Source organism: Gigantopelta aegis, unplaced genomic scaffold, assembly GCF_016097555.1.
Source record: "Gigantopelta aegis isolate Gae_Host unplaced genomic scaffold, Gae_host_genome ctg4859_pilon_pilon:::debris, whole genome shotgun sequence".
NCBI lineage: Eukaryota > Metazoa > Mollusca > Gastropoda > Neomphalida > Peltospiridae > Gigantopelta > Gigantopelta aegis.
This window is the reverse complement of record NW_024534085.1, coordinates 1-18863: the sequence shown is the minus strand read 5'-3', so window position 1 is coordinate 18863 and position 18863 is coordinate 1. Positions and strand designations below refer to the sequence as shown.

Sequence of the window (18863 nt, the reverse complement as noted above, 5' to 3'; positions counted from 1 at the left end):
AATTAAAATATATTTATTTTGCTTCTTTTTTTTTTTTACAGTTTCCTCGAAATCGTCATTAGGTTTTACCCAAAAAAATAAGAACGATTTTCCGGCTCATTTATTTGTGTTTGTTGTTTGGTGTTGTTGGTTGGGGGGTTGGAGTTGGGTTTTTTGGGTGGTGGGGCTTTTTTGGGGGGTTGGGTGTTTTTTGGGGGGTTTGGGTGTTTGGGGGGGGTTGTTGTTGTTGGGGTTGGGGTTGTTTTTTTGTTGTTGTTTTGGGGGTTTTTGGGGGTGGGGGGGGTGGGGGGGGGTGTATTACGTAGATGACTACGGTAATACCTTTTCATCCAGATAAGAACAACTAGTCCAGCTAATACCAGCAGTGCTATTACACCAACTGCAACACCAGCAATCATGCCACCTGGAAAGAGTTATATGTAATAATCTTACATTTGTTTTGCAGAAACCTGAACAACAATGTTTCAGAGTTATAGTACCATATGGCGAAATGTAAGTTTTGCTGTTAAAGACATACTGTCACGGATTTAAGCACCCCTTATTTCTCTAAAATGGATAATAAATAAAAATTACATTAATTGTTGGAAACCAAATCTAGCTATCGCATCACCTTAACTGAACCATGATGGAGTGAAATCCATGTCAACCCTCTCAGCAATTTTAGTTTTTGAATTATGGACCATTGCCATAATTCAATTATATTTACAAAATATCATTAATAAATGGAGTATGGTGGTTATGAAGATGGTTGAATAAAGTACATTTAGGGACAAATCAAATAATTTTTGTTCAGGTAATACTTTGTTAGACCATTAAATAGGTCAGTGGTCTGTGACAATATACCTTTACGAAATACTGAGGCACGTTCCCCACTCATTTTAAAAAGACAGCACATTTTCCAACGTCAGTGCTAGTGTCCACAATTACTCGAGCACGGGCCGAGTCTAGCAAGACTTGAGTCCGTACACAGGACTCGAGTACCCGTACAAGTGAGCCAATGTAGAGCATTAATTTCAGCAGTAACTAATCAGCAATGCAAGTTACAGAATAATCATATGATCAATTGCTAGTTTCTCTTTTCAATCTGGCCGTCCGCCAGTCATAATACTGAACGTGTCAACTGGTCTCTAAATACAATAGCACGATTTGGCATCCATGTTCAGCGCTGAAATTAAGATGCATAATGTTATTTTACTTTATTGGTTAGTCTCGTTATCATCTAGTAAGGTCTAGTAAGTGTTGGGTGCTTTGAGCCCGGGTCGACAAGTCCCTAGTCAGTGCTAGAGAAACCAGACAGAACAGAACCTTATTCACTCAGAACACCGCCTGTGTTGCATTCGAGGTGGTTTACTAACATTTCCGCAGCAACTATACTGCTTAAAAAAATAATACAATCAAATATTCAAATAAATAAATAAATTCACAACACATAGTTAATCACTTTCACACAGGTACACAATAATATACATTTAAAATGCACCTGCACTATTAAACCATTGAAAATCTGTTCATTACCTTTCAGTAATAGATATAAAAAAAAAACCCCACTAGGTTATTACCCTCCTGAACCACTAATGTTAAAATCTATACTCACATATTTGATACATAATATTTTTCCTAGATGTATTTTAAGTAAAGGAATATCCTCGTAGCTCTCCATTCTTGACAAATAATGGGATTCGGCCCTACCCGGGCATTCCCCTATACGTAATTTAATCAAACTTATAAATAAGTAACTTACGAAAAATAAATCTTTTTAAACGCGTTGTAAATCAAATTAATAAATGTACATAATTTCTTTATATTTGATATTTTGGGGAGTTAAATAGCTGACTTAATTTAAAGGTGTTGGGTCTAATATAGAACTATTTTTCTTTAGGTACGTAATTCTTTCATTAGTAAAATGGAGACACTGAAATAAATAGTGGAACTCATCACCTACTGCAATGTTACAGAGAGGACATATTCTATCTCTTTTTTCAATATTCTGCCATCTGCCTGTTTCAATCGGTAGATAATGCTTGCTAGTTCTGAACCGGCTAAAAATAATACGAAACTTTTCAGGCAAGTACAGAAAGTAGTTTTCACATTCATGTTTTGTTTTAAATATCCTATAGGTAATGCATTTTGGATAAGAGTTTAAGTTATCATTCCAAGCTTGTAAGTATTGATCTCTAAGTCGTTCAGAAACTGTACGAATAAAAGTTTTGTTATTTGAAATATTTTGGTTTAACTAGTAATTACCCAAACCTAGTTTATTTTTTGAGTATCAGGTATATGTATCAGCCATTTAAACCTAAAACCATACTGAAAATGTTCACTTATCATAATTCTATACAGTATAGCTGTTATTTTGGATGCCTTTTGAGTTTTCAACGTCCCCCAAAATTTAAAATCCTAATTCTCCGTAAATCATGGGTAGTGGTGTACTCTTTCTTATCCTCAATATATCTCTTTGAAAAGTTTGTTCAATGTTTTTATTATTACCAAACCCCATGTATGTATAGCTATCAACAATTTTTTGTGTGTGCTTTTGAGCCAAAGATAACTATGTTTGACTTCTCGATATTTACTATTAGTTTTCATTTATCGCAGTATTATGGAATAAAAGCGTTTAATGAGTTTTGCAGTTCGTCCGAAGATTCTGCCAAATAACTGTATCATCAGTGTAAAGTAGCATAGTAATTATTATAAATAGATCAGTATTGTTATGTTCGTAATCTAAGTTGACCCCTTTATATTGTTCATCCACTAGTACATCTTCTAAATCATTTAAATATATAGCGAATAATATAGATGAAACATGTTCGCCCTGACGTACACCATTTTGACATAAAAGAAAAATAGGCAGAATATTCGTTATTGTGACTAACACGTGATTTGATACACCCCCACCCCCTAATAATTCTGAATCAAAAATATTATCTGTAGTACATCTTAAGGCAAAGAAAATTTTTACTTGTATAATGCAGAAAATTGCATTTCAGGACATCTAGCTTTATAAATTTTATGGGGAGCATACCCACGAACCCCGATAGAAACTTTGCTTTGCGCCCTCGACCTCAGTTAGCCACCCACCACTACTACCAAAATCACCAACATGCCCATGTCTACATGCTTCCGCCGTGCCTGTTTGGAAATTGTTTTGTAAGTTTGAGATGTGAGCTAGTGTAAGTTTAAAGCCTAAGTGTTATAGTAGTCTTGGCATTACTCGTCAGGTCGTTTTTGACGCAAACTGACGATACATTTTTATGTGATTATAAATAACATACTTGAATCACTCTTTGGGCTGATTTGTCTTTGCGATTCGGTTGAACCAGCTATTGCCTGTGTAGACCTTGTGTTTCCTGTCTGGTCTGATGCGGGACTAGTCTTCTCGGTAGACAAGACGTGTGTTGTTGTAGACGTTGTACGGGTTGTGGTTGACGTTGACGTAGATGCGGTTGTTGTCCTAGTTTTGTCTGAAATATTGAAATAAACCGCAATGCATGGACTCTGTATTAGGCAACCCATTTCTGCTGTATGATAAATATAGAATATCAGGTTACTGGGGCATGAGACCTTATAAGGATTTTTTCGCCCCCCAAAAAATGGTGACATTTGGGGAGGGGGGGGGGAATTCAATATCTTTATTAAAATTCAAAACTTGTGCATAAAACTTTTGGACATGAATTATGTACTCGTAATTAGTTAATTGATTTTTATAACTAATTTGAAATGTCACGTTTTTTATAATAAAAGTTTATTTTTCCCTAAAAGTTGTAAAGTTAAAAAGAAAACCTCATGTATTTTCTTACTTCTTTATCTGCTTTAAAAGATAGTGAATTTAATTTTCAAGAATGTCATGTGAAGTTGATGAAATTTGAAAATATATTTTGTGACGGACGTGATATTGTTTGTGACGGATGTGACATAAAAAGAAATATTTGCCAAGATTTTGACTGTTTCATCATATGGAACATCTTTACCATAGACATAGAAACCTTCATACCCTTGTAACTTGTGCCTAACATTTTAGTCATGAATTATGTAACTAGTTAATTGATTTTTATAACTAATTTGAAATGTAACGTCCGTCATATCTTGGATAATAAAAGTTTAGTTTTATCTAAAAGTTATAAAGTTAAAAACACAACATCATGTATTTTCCTACTTCTTAATCTGTTTTAAAAGACTGTGAATTTAATTTAGAAGAATTTTATGTCAACTTAATGAAATTTGAAAATAATGTGACATAAGAATATAAATTTGTCAAGATTTTGATTGATTAAACATATTTATTGTTTTCAGTCACATTGCAAAAGTAGGTGATTTCATCAGCTTAGAATTTTTCATTTTAATGTACATGAAATGACTGGTAGAAAAAATTGATTTCTGCTTATTTTAATTTTACTTTTTCAGAAAATTAGGGGTGAATAATAAATTTCAGCCAGACTTTGCCTTTACACTGTATGAGATATTCTACTGGTATAATATATAGGTCAGATTTGTTTTTACATTATAAAGTTTAATCAGATGTCATCATTATGTTTATTAAATTATGATTATTAAATTACATCAACTGTCTAGTTATTTTCTCTGCATGTCATTGTAAAACAACATAGTGACCTAACAAAATGATTCTTGGGAAATAAAATAGAAGATATAGGAGAGCAGAGTTTATAGGTTGAACTTGCTCAAACGTTTCTTGTGTCCAAATGATGTCACGTCCGTCACACTTATTAATACGTAAATTTATCCAAAAATGCAAGTACAAAATATATGTTTTCTTGGGTGAAGTAAGCATCACTTACATGGTTTCTATTAATACAAAATGTAAAGAAAAGTATACACAAGTTTCCATGGAAACATAGTTTTATAGTGTCAAAATGTCACGTCCGTCACAAAACAAATACCATGAAATGCCCCTACTACATTTTGATAGTGTGGAGTTTTTTGGCGATGTTTAGATAACGGTGTAACAGACGACTTTCAACGTGCCTGTTACACCGTTACCAAACCGAGCCAAATAACCACAATATCAAAACGTAGTAACCTGATTTTTTTTATCATGCAACCCCTTTCAAGTTATATTTTTGCAATATGTTTCAGTCAAAAGCAGTATAGAAACTATTAGTATTATCGTGTAAAAAATACTACCGGAAGTCGGATAATAACAGGTGCCCGAAAGCATCTTGGGAATGGGATAGCCAGCCAAAACGTTATGTGTCTCTAAATTTTAAATACAATAGTTTGATTTCAAAGTCTGCTGTGTCACATAATTACAAGTTTTGTAACCTTTTCTATGAACATAAACAAGTAAAAGTTTATGTGTGACCTGAAGAAGATCTACATAACTGGCTGCTGGTGACTGTGATGTCAGACGCTGTTCAAATGCAAACATTCTTTGCAGGAAACTACTTGGGGTTTGTTTGCTTCAAAATGTTTAATTCAAAACACTGGCTAGTTCTGAATGGGGGTGAATAGTGGAGAATTGAAACATAAGAGGCAATTTGATGTTACGGGAAGATTAAATGTTATATATATTTATGCAGTTCAACATTTATTGTTTTATATTGATGTTTGAAAAATTAGGAAATGACCAACGTGAAAACTCATTTCCTAGTGACGTGATAACACATAGTAACGCCAAGGTTATCATGCTAGCAACGGAAGTGTTATCAGGCAGTGACATAATAACACTTCGAATTATCATGTAGGGGTCATCAGGTCACAGAAATCATGGTTGCATGATAAGCTTAATTATAAATGTTTTGTGAACAATTTTACATTCACGTTTAGCGTAGTCATTAAAACAAACGTGTTTCAAAGATATTACTTGAAAGTGTATGCTCTTCTATGTTTGGCGTGGAATGCAGCTCAGTGTACACTCCTCGCCTGAAATGTGATTAATGGCAGAAATGGGTTGGGGTTTTTTCGTCCTCCGTTTCAACATGCCCCAGGATTGGTATGCAAAGAGCTTTTGTGGGTACTATCCTAATTAAGGGGATGTGCATATGTAAATAAATGTTGCTTTTTAAATAGCCTAGTATATGTATCGGCCGTTGGTTCTCATATTTTCAAACGTGCCCTCCCCCCCCCCCCCCCCCCCATATGTTGAAATACGCATACATTACAAACCAATCTGCCGCAATTTAAAATGTTATGATGCCTTATTAACCAACTTTGTTTTCATTCATCTACATTTCTTTACAACGTTAATAGTGTACTAACTATGCTTATTACGTGATTACATTTTAGAATACATAAGGGCTTGTGTTTTGTGCTTTTGTTGCTGTTATTGATATTCTTATTTTTGTTGGTGGTTAATTTCTCATAAGAACCGAAACAAAAGTCTAATGTTAGCATTTATAGGCATCCGACGCGATACTTAGTTCTCGATCACAAATTAAATCGCCAATCTAAATATGGATGAAAACACAAAAGAAAACAGAATATATATTAGCAAATATGAAGATACAACAGTTAAGGATATATGTTGGTGACATATTATGATACGATTCTCTATATCGGTAATGTTAAACTCACATATTTGGCAAATAGCTCTCAGCTCCTCTGAGCACGACACGACTCGAGTTACAATATATGTATTTCCTTGAGAATTCCTCTTTTTTTTCACAGCAATACATTTGGGTCTATATCCATTACTCCTCCGGGTAGCTCTGTACTTGAAATCAGTACCTAAAACACAAGCATATCATAGGCATAGTGCGTTTTTACTCCATTAACTGGATATATAACATAGAAGCTACGGGTTTTAACGTTTAGTAACACGCGCAAATGCGTAATACGTGTTCGTATACATCTCTCTACACAAATACATATTCATTAAATACATGTTTACAAGCAACGGTCACAGATCTTAAAACTATTACTCTATGTTCTGTTTATTTAACCACCTCGTAATCATTTTAATTGTAATCCTATGGATCCCCATGATCAATTCAACAATCTCCCAACACCATTTATTCTCACGGGTGCTTGGTCACCACATTATGTGGGATTGCGAGGATGAAAACAACAGAGGTAAACAATTTATGTATTTAATTCTAAAAAAACCCACCTTAATTCTACTTAATAATAAAAATCATGTATAATTTTTTTCCGCACGTGGTCATTTTGCATCCATTTATGTACCTCTTTGTAGTCCACAATCGTGGGTTTTTTGTGTTTTTTTGTTGTTGTTGTTTTTTTATTTGTCATGGAAAGTAGGTCCAGATCTTTGTCGTAGTGACTACTTTCCAATTACTTTGGAGAATTGTGGACCTCCATCACTTGAAAGAGTTCAAAGGTAGAATTTCGCGAAAAACAAAGTGGGATCAATTTCGGCACCAAGTCAAATTTCTAAAGGCACCAAGACATAGGATCTAGCATCTGCAAGTAAGACTTGCATACCGACCCATACACAATGTATCCATAATCAAGTTTTGATTTAATTACGAATGGAAGGAAGGAAGGAAATGTTTTATTTAAAGACGCACTCAACACATTTTATTTATGGTTATTGGAGTCAAATAACTACGAATGGAGTATTTAAGTCATTTTCAAACAAGTAGGGAATATTTGAAATCAATTATGATTAAGTATTGAACATAGCAAGATAAAAACAGAAAACAAGATGCATTATGCACGACAATTTGTTTTCCCAACACATCCTCCAAACTCAGCCGTTTGTACAAACGAGAATCACGTTGACAAATATTGGCATACTGGATGTTCAACTCCGAATTTAACACTTTGATTTTGCATTCTGTCTGCACGCAGTGTGTTAGTATCCCGTCTAGTTTTGACAAGACACTAGATTTAACCCCAGAGACACGTTGAAGTCAATATTCTGCCAATTCGTAAATACGCGACTTCTCCCACGTAAGGAAACATCCAGGGTTCTGGGTACGCACCAGAGAGAGAGAAAAAGAGAGAGAGAGAGAGAGAGAGAGAGAGAGAGAGAGAGAGAGAGAGAGAGAGAGAGAGAGAGAACGAGAGAACGAGAGAGACAGACAGACAAAGAAAGAGACATGTTACCATTTATCGATTTCCATGTCACGTTTCGCTTGAGCCCGATCCAGTGTTCTGACCATTCTTCTGACCATACTTCTGACCATTCGTCGTAGTATGGTCCTTCCCAATTTGAATTAGTATTAGAAATAAGTCTCTTTAGGGTCTGCGTGACATTCGTTGTTAGCTTAATAAGTTTGTTTCCACATGCTTTATTCGCATCTTGCCACGTTTTCCATCCATATGATATACACACTCCACTGACGCATTTGCGTCCATTGGCCGTGAACGCGTTTTCTATGGGACAAAAAATGCATGATACTATATAATTATATTATAAGCTTCATCAGTATGTAAACATTTCCATAATTTAATGGAAACCATTTTTTTTTTTTAGTTATCGACAGAAAAAAAGAAATCATAACTATAGAAATATTACACCAAATTTGTTCATGTATTATGGCCATAATTTATGGAAGTGGTTTTGTTCATTTTCAACAACCACGAATCCAAGGGCTGTGAGGCTGTACATGAACAAAGGCTAAAATGTACTATTGCTTGAGCTCAAACTACGTTAGACAACAGTGTATAATTACTATTGACAGTACAAAACTGATAAGCTTGCTGGGTAGTTTTCATGAGCAGTATACTTTCCTGTGTTTAACGTATAAATTTGCTGCACTTGTTAATGTTTGGTAGGTGGCTGGTACCAGCAGATGAAACATATTGGTCGCCTGGATATTTCTGGGATAGCTGTATAATGTATGGTTGGTGTCTTTTGTAACTTGCATACCATCTATCTTACTTTAAAACCAAACAAAAACAGAAATTATTTTTAAAGTAGCCTTAATATGCAGCTACGTCTCTTGTAAAAATGGGCAGACTGATAAATGAGAAATAATGCGGTTTATAATTATAATACGTTGTATACGTGATGAAACGTTACTGCTAATTTGGAGGTAACATACCTCGGCACGCATAATGCAGATTCGTGTGGCATAAGTTGTCAAATTTCAGCTCGAAAATGTCATCACCATGACGTTGCCTACTGCCATAGAAATAGCCACATGTGGCATAATCAGTAGGAGTAAATGGCAAACTGTGAACAATATCTGCAAAACAGTAATATCTGTTAAATAAACACACATTTTCTTGATGACAAAAAACTTTAGTGTGTGCACTTTTAAATATTTATTGATCGATGATTTATTTGTTCTCATGAGTTTATGATACTCGAATAAGTTTAAAGTTACGTATAAACTATGTGTAGTATAAAATATGTTTGTTTGTGTGTGTGTGTGTGTGTGTGTGTGTGTGTGTGTGTGTGTGTGTGTGTGTCTGTGATTATATGTAAGACCGTGATCATAATATAAACAAGTATCAGTAGTTTTACTAAAGCGTTTTCTTTCCAACTAAATAGCCGATTTGTAGTTAACAATATAATATAAATTAATGTTATAAAATATCGTACCAAGATAATAAACGGACATTGTAGTGTCACTTCCACAGAACTGGTCGTACGACCCAGGACATCGGACTTCTTCAACATGCGTCATTGTGGCAATATTCCAGCTCAAGCAATAACAATATTTGCCCTGATAATGAAAACAAGAGGCATATTGGCCTATAGAATCCCGCTATTTAATTTCAATTTTGTCAGTAGAAGATAATTCATTAATGTGTCAAGACCACTTAATGTTAAATAAATGTGTCTCCATTAATTTATGCAGGCTGCTCCAGAGAATCGGAACTATTCAGTCAAAACTGTAGGAGAAGATATACTTTACTTGTTTTAATTAAATAAAAACTATAAATTTTCAAAAAGATATTTAATTTATAAAAAAATTAAATTTCCAAACTATCTCTATATTCATTTTTAAAGACCGCCCCAGACAATTATAGTACCAAATTTCTGAATTATCCAATCAAAACTCTAGGAGACGATAGACTTTGGGATTTCCAATATGTCTATCTATTAGTTTCTGGAGGATGCCTCAGACGACCTTTAGTTTCATAACAATCCAATAAAAACTGTAGGAAAAGGAAGCGTTGATGGACAGACGCAGGAGAAATTACTATTACAAAGCTCTGTGCAGAGAATATGACCGCCATAGCAATTTCCTTTTATAAAAGCGTGGGCAAAATAACCCTAAATAATATTCCATTGTCATTTTGTGTTTAGCTATTTCCATGACTGTACCTCTAAAATTAAAATTATAACTAAAAAGTAAACTTGATATAAATTCTTAACGAGACTTTATTAAAGTTGTTAATGGTGGTTTTGCACCAATTGTTTTTAAATTAATATTTGTTTTGAAATGTGAAGATTATTTCTTCAATTACATAAAACAATAGAATAAAATAATTCACTTACTAGAAAGTATCAATTTTATTAGAAATTCTATAGAGGCTGGTCAACAGATCACATGATGTGATGTATTGGGTACACATGCTGAATGCTATATAATTCTTTGAAAGTGAAGAACTAGAACTTTGCTGTTTTGATGAATACTTTAGGCGATTTTCTTTTTTCTGTTTATTGTTATCATAAATGTTTAGGGAAACCATAGTTTACGCTGAGTGCCAGCACATTACAGTTTGTTTGTTTTTTTAGGGTTTTTTTTAGTAAAACGTAACTTTGCATATGGGGGAGGGATTTATTTCAGTCGGTTGAGTGTTCGCTTGAGGTGCTTACGATCGAATATGTCCATATACATGTACCTACGTTTTATGATACCCAATAGTTGATGTGTCGGTAAACATTCATTCATTCATTCGCAGGATCGAACCACCTCGGTGGATCCATTCAACTGATTGGGGTTTTCTTTTTTCGTTCCAACATGTGCACCAAAACTGGTCAGAGGCCGTGTTATGCGCTTTCCTGTTTGTATATAAAACATCCCTTGCTGCATTAGGAAAAATGTAGCAAGTTTCCTCTGATGAATATGTGTCAAAATTACCAACTGTGGAAAATGGCCGCCATTGCCACAAAAGGGAATGTTGAGGTCTCACTACACAGATGTCATCTGACATTGAAACCCATGTTAAATTGCCCAACTTCAAATGAAGTTGCTAATAGAACGGGTTCTCGTTGGCACTAACAACATACACCATTGCGAACATATATTATATAAGCATTTATTTTCACTCCATTTCCGTCTCAGTTTTTTGCTATAGGACCGCATCTGGCTGTAGTACCGGTTCGAACAGGTGGTTCATTAACCGATTCACTCCGGTTGTCTCTTGCGCTATACATCCATGTCCCAAAAGGTCAATGCACAATATTACAAAGTAGCATGGGCAAAATACAGCCAGAAGGCTAACCATTAAACATATATGTTGTTTTAATTCTTCACCATTTCCTAGAAGTCAATATGTGAACCATAACTTGTGTCACAATTAGGAACTATAGTGGACCGTGATAAATGAACTCTCACCCGGAAGTGATCTGTGTAGTGAAACCTGAGAATTCCTCCAATCTTTAAAATCTAGTATGTTTATGCGAGACTTCATGCTTTTTATGAGAGAGGAAACCCGCTGTCGTTTTTGTGCACATATCTGAACTAATAGCGGAGCTAAAAAGTATATATAATGAAGAAAAAAGTAGGAACACATATTTATGAACATCGATACAAAAACCAGGTGATATGTTTTAGAAAATCACGATAACATTAAGCCTGCTTGATACCAACACTTACTGTACTCCCGTCTTTCGTATTCCCACATGTAGCAGAGTTGACTAAACTACTGACTGCATGTAATAATTTTATCGATGCCAAACATTTAATAATTCTGATGACACATATTCATTTTTTATTCTTTTATTTTCTTTCTGTTGTTGTTGTTTGTTTTGTTTTTGTGGGAGAATTTGTGGGGCTGTTTTTAATCTACAAAACTGTAGCGCATTGATAAAATAATTCTTAGCTATTGGATGTCAAACACTTATCATTCTGGTCCATGTCTTCAGGAAAAAAAACACGTGCCGTTAAAATTTTACCCGTTATTTCACCAAATCCGAACAACAAAGGCGATACTACATAATAATCATAATTCGAATATCTGGGAAAAACATCCTTCCTGACCTGTATATAGGAAACATATATGATATTTCCAAGTGACGTCATCGGCCACTTCATTCGTAAACTGAATTCCTTATATGACAACATTTTGTGCTTAATTAAATCACCTGTAAACCCACTGGTCCGCTCTTGCATTTCGTGTAACACAGATACGGCTCGTTATCTTGTATTGTATATCCGTTTCTTCTTGTGTAGATAGAAACATTAAAAGATCCTCTGATCACAAACAGCAAAGACTGGTCCTCTGAAACGTACAACATATCATACTTTGGTTGTGTCTACGTTTTTGTTTGATCCAAATTATGTTGAGTTTTAATAGAATAGAAACACATGGAACCTTGTCCATGATCGTAATGATAATTGATAATTAATATAATTTATAATTAATGCACTCGTTGCTCCACATAGAATTCGAAACAAAAATACATAACCTGAAAGGAAATAAAGCCCTTGACATTGATAGTATTATTACTGAATAATTTATATTAATTTAAAGATATTTGTATACTGTCAACTGCCAATTTAAAAAAAAAACGTTATATATTGTATCTAATTAATTATCGTGAAATTAATTAAGTTGGATATTGATAATTGATATTGAACTTATGTTTCATAGCGCAGTGAATACAACCAGATATGTCATTGCAATAAATGTTTGTAGTCAAACAACCAGATTTATCTGGGCAGTAATTATATACAATTTTATTGATTTTGTAAAGAAGAATTATTGGACACTTACGAAATTCGCATGTAATTATTTAAGATTAAATATTGCTAAAAGTTATTAGTTATTTTAAATTGTACATAAAGAAATTATAAATTTGTATATGATAGTGGAACATAATAAGAGCAAATTCGTCATACCACGTCGAAAAGGAATTGCTTATCTGGATTTGTGTGATTATTGGTTCAATCAAGATCTGTATTTAAAATCCATTAGCTGCAATCAAACAAAGAATTCAAGACCAGAATGAACAACAAATAGAACGAAATACAAATGCGGAGTACGGAAACCACTGCCGATATTTTAATACAAATATAAAAAAAAAAATTAGATTGTCGTCTCATTCGTAACACATTTAAACTGGTAGATACAGTAATACTGACCGACATGTGGTTCGTTATATTTTAAATTGTCCTCTATACAACGATTTAAAACAAAAATACATTAAACCTTAATTAAGTGCAACAAAAAATGTCAAACGATTATGTAATTGAAAAAAAATAGGTTCTATCAGAGTCCCAGGAACATACCTGAGCTAGCTGGGATCTCCAAGACAGGAGTTAATAGATGGCTGTTAGTGATGAGTGAGAGAGAAATCGGTGTTACGTATTTTCTATGGTAAAGAGGAGTGAGTGACTTTCAAACTAATACTAAAACAATAATTTTCTTTTTCTTTTTATCATGAGTCCCTGTTGATTCGCGGTACTTAATACTTTTATTAGAATATTGTAAAACTGCTTTGTAATTTTATTATATATTTCTTACCTACTTACCTACAAACGGTAGGTGGCATATTACTTTAAAAAAGTGGAAACTCCCAAATGGCGCGACTTAAGGTTGTACTATACCAAATAAAATCCCATAGGCGACCAGGTTAACGTTTGTGCTTAAAAACACAATATGCAATATATCAACCAAACTATGACCCATAAATATCAGTACTACAACCCCTACCTCAAAGTTCGACGCCATATAACTGTAATTAAATGTGTTGAGTGCGTCGTTAAATAAATCATTTCCTTTTTCCTACCTCAAAGTATTAACTGAAGAAAATGGTACCTTGCATGGCTCATTTTCGGTATAACCAGATGTTTGTACAACACCCCTAGTTTCGTACAAAATTTGAGTACTTTTTTACGGGTACCCCATACATGTTTCAAACACAAGGCTATTTGACACAGAGGTACTAGATGAATTAAAATTGCATACATTTTTATCCAGATGAAATTCATTTTATTTACAACCAAAACACTCGCATTTATCACCAATCACAGGAACTTTGACCCGGCCGGAAATTATTTGGTTTAGTGCTACCTTAACAGAGACCTAACAGGGCATGAGTATAACAGAAGACACTAATGGTGTAAGTAGCATGGTGGTTGTTTCCTCGATGTTATTGTTTTGTTTCAAGTTGTTTCATAAAACCTTAATGTTACATACCTGTCCACTTCCACGGGGTGTACACTTCCAGAGCACCGACCCAGTAATAAGTGTTATAGGCCATTTCTCTCTGAACATTCGACGTTATTTTATCATGCGGCAAAAGAACTCCATCCTCGCACCCCGATTTTGCGGCGTCCCACCAAGACATTTTTGTAGTATTAACATACTGATCTTCCAGGAAATCAAAGGTGATGTTTCTCCAATGAGCTAAATTAGTAGACAAATAAATGTGTCAATTAATTAAAACATCTAGTGTTATTGGTGTCGCTGTATTATCGCTATAGTGTTTTGGATATTTGGGATTATGTATACAAAATAAACTATGTTGAAAATATGCTATCGGTTACTCTGAAAATCATGAGTGCATAATATGTAGTGTGAAGAATAATTCTTAAGTGACAAATAAAAACGGAGAGAGAGAGAGAGAGAGAGAGAGAGAGAGAGAGAGAGAGAGAGAGAGAGAGAGAGAGAGAGAGAGAGAGAGAGAGAGAGAGAGGAGAGAGAGAGAGAGAGAGGAGAGAGAAGAGAGAGAGAGAGAGAGAGAGAGAGAGAGAGAGAGAGTGAGTGAGTGAGTGAGTGAGGAACACTCTCTTCTCATGGAGGTACACATTCTTTTTTTTCGAACCTTTGTTCAAACACAAATTCAAAACCGATCCCCAACTAGCAGAGACACATTGGCAATCGGAGCGTTTTTTAGGATAAATAAATCGAGAAAAAACTCACTGTTATGAGCAGATGACATTCTTCCCTATGAGTTAGTATTATTGTTCTATATATGTCATGACTACTGCTTTTACAAATTGCATATAAAATAGAACATTTCTTTTATTTCCAGAACAGTTTTCTCTTTGCGTCAACCAATTAGTGATAAAAACACATTTCAATTATTTTATTCCTTTAAGCTAGAAGCGATATGTGTACAAACAAGGGAATTCGATTATCAAAATGTACATCGATCAAATATATCGAACCTCAGTGAAAACGCACCAATCACATTTGTCGTGAAAATAAGACAAGAAATAATAGTACATTTAACTGGTGTGGTGTATTTTTTAATAATTATATGTATTCTTGTAGATGTTAAATAACGTCAAAAACGTATACCACGGATAGAGTAATTGTATAGTTTATAGAAATAGAGGAATAGCAGTAACAACTGAACATTGGGTGATGCTTTTTCATTGGAGTTCAGTATATTTGTGATATGCATATATATATGTATATGTAGTGATGTTACAGAGATCGATTATAATCGAAAATTGATCGGATTGTCTTTTACGATGTAATGATCGATTATAAAAATCCATAATCGATTGTGTGGGGAAATGTTAACTGTAACTGATCCTCCAGTTTAGATGATAACTTTGATGGAAATATACGGCGGTTTGGGTTTGTTTTCATGTGTACATCAAGAAAATGTATGTTAAATAGTTTATAAAGGTACAATAAGCCATTTGCAGGTTGAACACGACATGGTCCTTATAATTGAAAGCCTTCTTATGTTCATATAATTCTAACCGATTGTGTAATCGAAAGTTGATCGATTGGAGCCAACCGATTATAACCGATGATCGATAATGTATATTTATTCATAACAACAATAAAACAATAGATAATAATCCAAAACAAATAAAAATATATATTTATAATATAGTCAAATAATTATATGCCTTAGGGCACATAAACATGTAGCTGGAACAAGTAAAATAGAAGTCCATCGAGAGAGAGAGAGAGAGAGAGAGAGAGAGAGAGAGAGAGAGAGAGAGGAGGAGAGAGAGAGAGAGAGAGAGAGAGAGAGAGATGTGGGAGGGAGGTAGAGAGATGGAGGAGGGAGGAAGAGAGAGCGCGAAGAAGGAGGAACGGAGAGAGAAAGATCGATAGAGAGCAAATAGTACTCAATAAATGATGTTATGCCGGAGTGTATTATTCATTTCGTCTATTGGGACACAAACATCTTGCTTATTTTAAGTTTCAGGATCAAAGTGACCTAGGAAACACTTTCAAACTAGCCTATGTCCCTTGAAAAAAAAAATTCACGTATCTATTATAACCGACTCCACTTTTCCTGACTGTTACAATGACAGTGAGTCAGTAATGGCGTTTTAATGTATTCGACATTTTGTAGATAGGAAGGTAGGAAACTATTTGTTTAACGACGCACTCAACACGGTTATTCACGGTTATATGGTGTCAGACATATGGTTAAGAACCACACATATTTTGAGAGGAAACCCGCTGTCGCCACTTCGTGGGCTATTTTTTTCTATTAGCAGCAAGGGATCTTTTATAATATGCACCATCCATCCCACAGACAGGATAGCACAAACCACAGCCTTTGGTGTACCAGTCGTGATGCACTGGCTGGAGCGAGAAATAGCCCAGTAGACCCACTGACGGGGATCGATACAAAACCGACCGCGCATCAAGCAAGCGCTTTACCACTTGGCTACGTCTCGCCCTATAATAGATAAGAATGCTGACTTGCTTACTTGCTTGTTTTCATGAGAGAACATTTAATACACTACATTACTTAGTGATGTGTGTTGTGGGGGGGGGGGGGGGGGGGGGGGGGTATATTTCAATGTGTATGTGTTGTGTCCGCGTCCGTGGGTTGTGAGCGTATGTAATGTGTGTGCTGACGTGTAAGTGTTTTTTGGTGTTTTTTGGTGTGCGTGCCTTTATATGTGTGTGACTGTGATTTTGATTGTGTTTATCTGTGTCACTGCGTGCGTGTGCGTGTGTGTGTATGCGCGTGCGTGCGGGCTGGTGCACGCGCAGGCGTGCGTGCGTGAGTTTTTTCATTAATAATTATCATAGTATTTTGTGAAATAGTGACATAATATCCACGGTGTCATATAACAGTCCTATATTCAGTTCTAAGATACTCTGTTTTCCCTCCATACAGTCTATATCTAACAGAAACAGCGTATATTGCTAATACCAGTATTTACTGATTAGACCAAACAAGGACGGGACGCAGCCCAGTGGTAAAACGCACGTCTGATGCGCAGTCGGTCAAGGATCGATCCCCGTCGGTGGACCGATTGGGCTATTTCTCGTTCCAGCCAGTGCACAACGACTGATATATCAAAGGCCGTGGTATGTGCTATCCTGTCTGTGGAATGGTGCATATAAAGGATCTCTTTCTACTAATGGACAAATGTAGTGGGTTTCCTCTCTATGACTGTCTCAAAATGACCATATGTTTGACATCCAACAGCCGATGATTAATAAATCCATGTGCTCTAGTGGTATTATCAAACAAAACAAACAAACTTTCAAGCAAACAATTTACATAATGTTCCGTATGCAACATGTGTAAATACGCCTGCTATTACCCAGTGTATCGACACAGATCTCATGACGACGCCATTAGATATCTCTCGGCAAGAAGGCAGATTTTTACCCACCCATACACTCAATGTTATACTTCTATATTTCTATGGTTCGTGTTTACTCAACAAAACGAAACGGGGACACGTTTTGTTAGAAGCTTTACAGCCATAGAGTAGGTGAACAAAGACGTTGTAGTTTGAATGTAATGAATATGAATGTATCATTATATTACCAGGTGGAATGGAAGTCTGTCCGTTTGTCTATTCTCTCTCTCTGTGTGTGTGTGTGTGTGTGTGTGTGTGTGTGTGTGTGTGTGTGTGTGTGTGTGTTGTTTATTAAGTGTGTGTCAGAATGACCAAATGCTTGACATCCAACAGCCGATGATTCGTACATCAGTGTAGTGTCGTTAAATAAAACAATTTGTTTTGTTCTCTGTCGGTCTCTTCTACTGTACTGTTTTCCTGTCTGTCAGCCTGTTTGTCTGTGTTCCTCCCCCCCCCCCCCCCTCTCTCTCTCTCTCTCTCTCTCTCTCTCTCTCTCTCTCTCTCTCTCTCTCTCTCTCTCTCTCTCTCGGTCTTTGTCTCTCTGCTTTATTGCTCAGTCTGTGTCTGTCTCTGTCCCTGTATGCCTGTCTGTTTTCTCTTACTGTATGCCCGTCTGTTTAGTTGACTGACCGCATGAATACCCACACGCCTGTTTGGTTTTCTGTCTGACTGTCTGCCATGACTCTATGTGCGGTTGACTGTCTGTCTGCCTGCCTTCCTGCTTGACTGTGTGATTGTCTATGACTGACTAATTGATTGACACTTTGAGTGACTGACTGACTTACTGACTCATTGGGTGAATAACTGACTGGTTGATTACAGGGGATGACACTGACCGACTGTCTCATTAAGTGATTAAATGACTGAACTGGCTGACTGATTAATAGTCTTACTATTTGTATGCCTATCTGACTGACTGACTGTCTTTGTAGGTTTGTCTGACTGACTGACTCACTGGACTCACTGACTCACTGATAATGTTCGGCTGAATGGACTGTATGATGATTGACTGACTGACTGACTGGACTGACTGACGTATTTGTATGCCTATCTGACTGACTGACTGACCTGATTGGCTGACTGACTGACTGGCTGATGACTTGACTGACTAATGATGCGGCTTGGGCCTGTATGATAGAACTCCCTTGGTTGATCCATTCCCTGATTGCCCTCGACCGGTATCCAAAAAGCCGCGGTATTGCTTGTCGGTCAGTAATATAAAATATCAGGTATCAAATATTT

The 18863-nt window shown here is 35.6% G+C and overlaps 1 long non-coding RNA gene across 1 annotated transcript; it reads right to left on the bottom strand.

Moving 5' to 3' along the window:
• Nucleotides 1-321: 321 nt before the first annotated feature.
• LOC121366153 lies at nucleotides 322-6622 on the bottom strand. Its single transcript, XR_005957128.1, has 3 exons — nucleotides 6529-6622; nucleotides 3273-3461; nucleotides 322-403 (listed from the first exon to the last, which is right to left on the bottom strand). It is a non-coding gene; the product is annotated as an uncharacterized LOC121366153 (long non-coding RNA).
• Between the last annotated feature and the right edge of the window lie 12241 nt (nucleotides 6623-18863).